This window comes from Hypomesus nipponensis, chromosome 6 (genome assembly GCF_054491055.1).
Source record: "Hypomesus nipponensis isolate SF chromosome 6, ASM5449105v1, whole genome shotgun sequence".
NCBI lineage: Eukaryota > Metazoa > Chordata > Actinopteri > Osmeriformes > Osmeridae > Hypomesus > Hypomesus nipponensis.
Genome location: NC_140366.1, coordinates 1,272,501 through 1,277,500, shown reverse-complemented (window position 1 = coordinate 1,277,500; position 5,000 = coordinate 1,272,501). Strand labels below are relative to the sequence as shown.

The 5,000-nt window shown below is 47.0% G+C and overlaps 12 non-coding genes and 5 pseudogenes across 12 annotated transcripts in view; all 17 read right to left on the bottom strand.

Moving 5' to 3' along the window:
- The window catches only part of LOC146285928 (5S ribosomal RNA), a 119-nt gene extending 81 nt beyond the window's left edge, over nt 1-38 (bottom strand). The window contains exon 1 of the ribosomal RNA XR_014760328.1: nt 1-38. This exon is cut by the window's left edge and continues 81 nt beyond it. This is a non-coding gene — a ribosomal RNA (5S ribosomal RNA).
- A 276-nt stretch (nt 39-314) lies between these two features.
- Nucleotides 315-433, bottom strand: LOC146285927 (5S ribosomal RNA). The gene has a single exon (XR_014760327.1). It is a non-coding gene; the product is annotated as a 5S ribosomal RNA (ribosomal RNA).
- A 170-nt stretch (nt 434-603) lies between these two features.
- LOC146285926 (5S ribosomal RNA) lies at nt 604-722 on the bottom strand. The gene has a single exon (XR_014760326.1). It is a non-coding gene; the product is annotated as a 5S ribosomal RNA (ribosomal RNA).
- A 172-nt stretch (nt 723-894) lies between these two features.
- Nucleotides 895-1,003, bottom strand: LOC146285925 (5S ribosomal RNA; annotated as a pseudogene).
- Nucleotides 1,004-1,182: 179 nt separating this feature from the next.
- Nucleotides 1,183-1,301, bottom strand: LOC146285924 (5S ribosomal RNA). Its single transcript, XR_014760325.1, has one exon. It is a non-coding gene; the product is annotated as a 5S ribosomal RNA (ribosomal RNA).
- A 178-nt stretch (nt 1,302-1,479) lies between these two features.
- On the bottom strand, nt 1,480-1,598 carry LOC146285923 (5S ribosomal RNA). The gene has a single exon (XR_014761532.1). It is a non-coding gene; the product is annotated as a 5S ribosomal RNA (ribosomal RNA).
- A 176-nt stretch (nt 1,599-1,774) lies between these two features.
- LOC146285922 (5S ribosomal RNA) lies at nt 1,775-1,892 on the bottom strand (annotated as a pseudogene).
- Nucleotides 1,893-2,070: 178 nt separating this feature from the next.
- On the bottom strand, nt 2,071-2,189 carry LOC146285921 (5S ribosomal RNA). Its single transcript, XR_014761531.1, has one exon. It is a non-coding gene; the product is annotated as a 5S ribosomal RNA (ribosomal RNA).
- A 176-nt stretch (nt 2,190-2,365) lies between these two features.
- LOC146285920 (5S ribosomal RNA) lies at nt 2,366-2,484 on the bottom strand. Its single transcript, XR_014760324.1, has one exon. It is a non-coding gene; the product is annotated as a 5S ribosomal RNA (ribosomal RNA).
- Nucleotides 2,485-2,656: 172 nt separating this feature from the next.
- Nucleotides 2,657-2,765, bottom strand: LOC146285919 (5S ribosomal RNA; annotated as a pseudogene).
- A 186-nt stretch (nt 2,766-2,951) lies between these two features.
- Nucleotides 2,952-3,070, bottom strand: LOC146285918 (5S ribosomal RNA). The gene has a single exon (XR_014760323.1). It is a non-coding gene; the product is annotated as a 5S ribosomal RNA (ribosomal RNA).
- Nucleotides 3,071-3,248: 178 nt separating this feature from the next.
- LOC146285917 (5S ribosomal RNA) lies at nt 3,249-3,367 on the bottom strand. The gene has a single exon (XR_014760321.1). It is a non-coding gene; the product is annotated as a 5S ribosomal RNA (ribosomal RNA).
- A 172-nt stretch (nt 3,368-3,539) lies between these two features.
- LOC146285916 (5S ribosomal RNA) lies at nt 3,540-3,648 on the bottom strand (annotated as a pseudogene).
- A 183-nt stretch (nt 3,649-3,831) lies between these two features.
- On the bottom strand, nt 3,832-3,950 carry LOC146285915 (5S ribosomal RNA). The gene has a single exon (XR_014760320.1). It is a non-coding gene; the product is annotated as a 5S ribosomal RNA (ribosomal RNA).
- A 178-nt stretch (nt 3,951-4,128) lies between these two features.
- On the bottom strand, nt 4,129-4,247 carry LOC146285914 (5S ribosomal RNA). Its single transcript, XR_014761530.1, has one exon. It is a non-coding gene; the product is annotated as a 5S ribosomal RNA (ribosomal RNA).
- Nucleotides 4,248-4,423: 176 nt separating this feature from the next.
- Nucleotides 4,424-4,541, bottom strand: LOC146285913 (5S ribosomal RNA; annotated as a pseudogene).
- Nucleotides 4,542-4,719: 178 nt separating this feature from the next.
- On the bottom strand, nt 4,720-4,838 carry LOC146285912 (5S ribosomal RNA). Its single transcript, XR_014761529.1, has one exon. It is a non-coding gene; the product is annotated as a 5S ribosomal RNA (ribosomal RNA).
- Between the last annotated feature and the right edge of the window lie 162 nt (nt 4,839-5,000).

Here is a 5,000-nt window from a genome sequence, read left to right as displayed (position 1 = left end):
ACGAGATCGGGCGTTGCCAGGCTGGTATGGCCGTACGAAATAAGTTGACAACCATAGGCTACTTATCCATATACAGATTTAGCAATTGACAATGCAAGGTGGTCTCTCTCTCTCTCTCTCTCTCTCTCTCTCTCTCTCTCTCTCTCTCTCTCTCTCTCTCTCTCTCTCTCTCTCTCTCTCTCTCTCTCTCTCTCTCTCTCTCTCTCTCTCTCTCTCTCTCCCTCGTGTCAAAATGAAAACAGCTTCCAGCCCCTTTCATGAAGGACTACTTGTGCATATTGCAAGATTTCAGTTTCTAAGTGAATGAGCAAAAGAGCATACAGCACCTGGTATTCCCAGGCGGTCTCCCATCCAAGTACTAACCAGGCCCGACCCTGCTTAGCTTCCGAGATCAGACGAGATCGGGCGTTGCCAGGCTGGTATGGCCGTACGAAATAAGTTGACAACCATAGGCTACTTATCCATATACAGATTTGGCAATTGACAATGCAAGGTGGTCTCTCTCTCTCTCTCGTGTCAAAATGAAAACAGCTTCCAGCCCCTTTCATGAAGGACTACTTGTGCATATTGCAAGATTTCAGTTTCTAAGTGAATGAGCAAAAGAGCATACAGCACCTGGTATTCCCAGGCGGTCTCCCATCCAAGTACTAACCAGGCCCGACCCTGCTTAGCTTCCGAGATCAGACGAGATCGGGCGTTGCCAGGCTGGTATGGCCGTACGAAATAAGTTGACAACCATAGGCTACTTATCCATATACAGATTTAGCAATTGACAATGCAAGGTGGTCTCTCTCTCTCTCTCTCGTGTCAAAATGAAAACAGCTTCCAGCCCCTTTCATGAAGGACTACTTGTGCATATTGCAAGATTTCAGTTTCTAAGTGAATGAGCAAAAGAGCATACAGCACCTGGCATTCCCAGGCGGTCTCCCATCCAAGTACTAACCAGGCCCGACCCTGCTTAGCTTCCGAGATCAGGCGTTGCCAGGCTGGTATGGCCGTACGAAATAAGTTGACAACCATAGGCTACTTATCCATATACAGATTTGCCAATTGACAATGCAAGGTGGTCTCTCTCTCTCTCTCTCTCTCTCTCGTGTCAAAATGAAAACAGCTTCCAGCCCCTTCATGAAGGACTACTTGTGCATATTGCAAGATTTCAGTTTCTAAGTGAATGAGCAAAAGAGCATACAGCACCTGGTATTCCCAGGCGGTCTCCCATCCAAGTACTAACCAGGCCCGACCCTGCTTAGCTTCCGAGATCAGACGAGATCGGGCGTTGCCAGGCTGGTATGGCCGTACGAAATAAGTTGACAACCATAGGCTATTTATCCATATACAGATTTGGCAATTGACAATGCAAGGTGGTCTCTCTCTCTTTCTCTCTCTCTCGTGTCAAAATGAAAACTGCTTCCAGCCCCTTTCATGAAGGATTACTTGTGCATATTGCAACATTTCAGTTTCTAAGTGAATGAGCAAAAGAGCATACAGCACCTGGTATTCCCAGGCGGTCTCCCATCCAAGTACTAACCAGGCCCGACCCTGCTTAGCTTCCAAGATCAGACGAGATCGGGCGTTGCCAGGCTGGTATGGCCGTACGAAATAAGTTGACAACCATAGGCTACTTATCCATATACAGATTTGGCAATTGACAATGCAAGGTGGTCTCTCTCTCTCTCTCTCTCTCGTGTCAAAATGAAAACTGCTTCCAGCCCCTTTCATGAAGGACTACTTGTGCATATTGCAACATTTCAGTTTCTAAGTGAATGAGCAAAAGAGCATACAGCACCTGGTATTCCCAGGCGGTCTCCCATCCAAGTACTAACCAGGCCCGACCCTGCTTAGCTTCCGAGATCAGACGAGATCGGGCGTTGCCAGGCTGGTATGCCGTACGAAATAAGTTGACAACCATAGGCTATTTATCCATATACAGATTTGGCAATTGACAATGCAAGGTGGTCTCTCTCTCTTTCTCTCTCTCTCGTGTCAAAATGAAAACTGCTTCCAGCCCCTTTCATGAAGGATTACTTGTGCATATTGCAACATTTCAGTTTCTAAGTGAATGAGCAAAAGAGCATACAGCACCTGGTATTCCCAGGCGGTCTCCCATCCAAGTACTAACCAGGCCCGACCCTGCTTAGCTTCCAAGATCAGACGAGATCGGGCGTTGCCAGGCTGGTATGGCCGTACGAAATAAGTTGACAACCATAGGCTACTTATCCATATACAGATTTGGCAATTGACAATGCAAGGTGGTCTCTCTCTCTCTCTCTCTCTCGTGTCAAAATGAAAACTGCTTCCAGCCCCTTTCATGAAGGACTACTTGTGCATATTGCAACATTTCAGTTTCTAAGTGAATGAGCAAAAGAGCATACAGCACCTGGTATTCCCAGGCGGTCTCCCATCCAAGTACTAACCAGGCCCGACCCTGCTTAGCTTCCGAGATCAGACGAGATCGGGCGTTGCCAGGCTGGTATGGCCGTACGAAATAAGTTGACAACCATAGGCTACTTATCCATATACAGATTTAGCAATTGACAATGCAAGGTGGTCTCTCTCTCTCTCTCTCGTGTCAAAATGAAAACAGCTTCCAGCCCCTTTCATGAAGGACTACTTGTGCATATTGCAAGATTTCAGTTTCTAAGTGAATGAGCAAAAGAGCATACAGCACCTGGCATTCCCAGGCGGTCTCCCATCCAAGTACTAACCAGGCCCGACCCTGCTTAGCTTCCGAGATCAGGCGTTGCCAGGCTGGTATGGCCGTACGAAATAAGTTGACAACCATAGGCTACTTATCCATATACAGATTTGCCAATTGACAATGCAAGGTGGTCTCTCTCTCTCTCTCTCTCTCTCTCTCTCTCGTGTCAAAATGAAAACAGCTTCCAGCCCCTTTCATGAAGGACTACTTGTGCATATTGCAAGATTTCAGTTTCTAAGTGAATGAGCAAAAGAGCATACAGCACCTGGTATTCCCAGGCGGTCTCCCATCCAAGTACTAACCAGGCCCGACCCTGCTTAGCTTCCGAGATCAGACGAGATCGGGCGTTGCCAGGCTGGTATGGCCGTACGAAATAAGTTGACAACCATAGGCTACTTATCCATATACAGATTTGGCAATTGACAATGCAAGGTGGTCTCTCTCTCTTTCTCTCTCTCTCGTGTCAAAATGAAAACAGCTTCCAGCCCCTTTCATGAAGGACTACTTGTGCATATTGCAAGATTTCAGTTTCTAAGTGAATGAGCAAAAGAGCATACAGCACCTGGTATTCCCAGGCGGTCTCCCATCCAAGTACTAACCAGGCCCGACCCTGCTTAGCTTCCGAGATCAGACGAGATCGGGCGTTGCCAGGCTGGTATGGCCGTACGAAATAAGTTGACAACCATAGGCTACTTATCCATATACAGATTTAGCAATTGACAATGCAAGGTGGTCTCTCTCTCTCTCTCTCGTGTCAAAATGAAAACAGCTTCCAGCCCCTTTCATGAAGGACTACTTGTGCATATTGCAAGATTTCAGTTTCTAAGTGAATGAGCAAAAGAGCATACAGCACCTGGCATTCCCAGGCGGTCTCCCATCCAAGTACTAACCAGGCCCGACCCTGCTTAGCTTCCGAGATCAGGCGTTGCCAGGCTGGTATGGCCGTACGAAATAAGTTGACAACCATAGGCTACTTATCCATATACAGATTTGCCAATTGACAATGCAAGGTGGTCTCTCTCTCTCTCTCTCTCTCTCTCTCTCGTGTCAAAATGAAAACAGCTTCCAGCCCCTTCATGAAGGACTACTTGTGCATATTGCAAGATTTCAGTTTCTAAGTGAATGAGCAAAAGAGCATACAGCACCTGGTATTCCCAGGCGGTCTCCCATCCAAGTACTAACCAGGCCCGACCCTGCTTAGCTTCCGAGATCAGACGAGATCGGGCGTTGCCAGGCTGGTATGGCCGTACGAAATAAGTTGACAACCATAGGCTATTTATCCATATACAGATTTGGCAATTGACAATGCAAGGTGGTCTCTCTCTCTTTCTCTCTCTCTCGTGTCAAAATGAAAACTGCTTCCAGCCCCTTTCATGAAGGATTACTTGTGCATATTGCAACATTTCAGTTTCTAAGTGAATGAGCAAAAGAGCATACAGCACCTGGTATTCCCAGGCGGTCTCCCATCCAAGTACTAACCAGGCCCGACCCTGCTTAGCTTCCAAGATCAGACGAGATCGGGCGTTGCCAGGCTGGTATGGCCGTACGAAATAAGTTGACAACCATAGGCTACTTATCCATATACAGATTTGGCAATTGACAATGCAAGGTGGTCTCTCTCTCTCTCTCTCTCTCGTGTCAAAATGAAAACTGCTTCCAGCCCCTTTCATGAAGGACTACTTGTGCATATTGCAACATTTCAGTTTCTAAGTGAATGAGCAAAAGAGCATACAGCACCTGGTATTCCCAGGCGGTCTCCCATCCAAGTACTAACCAGGCCCGACCCTGCTTAGCTTCCGAGATCAGACGAGATCGGGCGTTGCCAGGCTGGTATGCCGTACGAAATAAGTTGACAACCATAGGCTATTTATCCATATACAGATTTGGCAATTGACAATGCAAGGTGGTCTCTCTCTCTTTCTCTCTCTCTCGTGTCAAAATGAAAACTGCTTCCAGCCCCTTTCATGAAGGATTACTTGTGCATATTGCAACATTTCAGTTTCTAAGTGAATGAGCAAAAGAGCATACAGCACCTGGTATTCCCAGGCGGTCTCCCATCCAAGTACTAACCAGGCCCGACCCTGCTTAGCTTCCAAGATCAGACGAGATCGGGCGTTGCCAGGCTGGTATGGCCGTACGAAATAAGTTGACAACCATAGGCTACTTATCCATATACAGATTTGGCAATTGACAATGCAAGGTGGTCTCTCTCTCTCTCTCTCTCTCGTGTCAAAATGAAAACTGCTTCCAGCCCCTTTCATGAAGGACTACTTGTGCATATTGCAACATTTCAGTTTCTAAG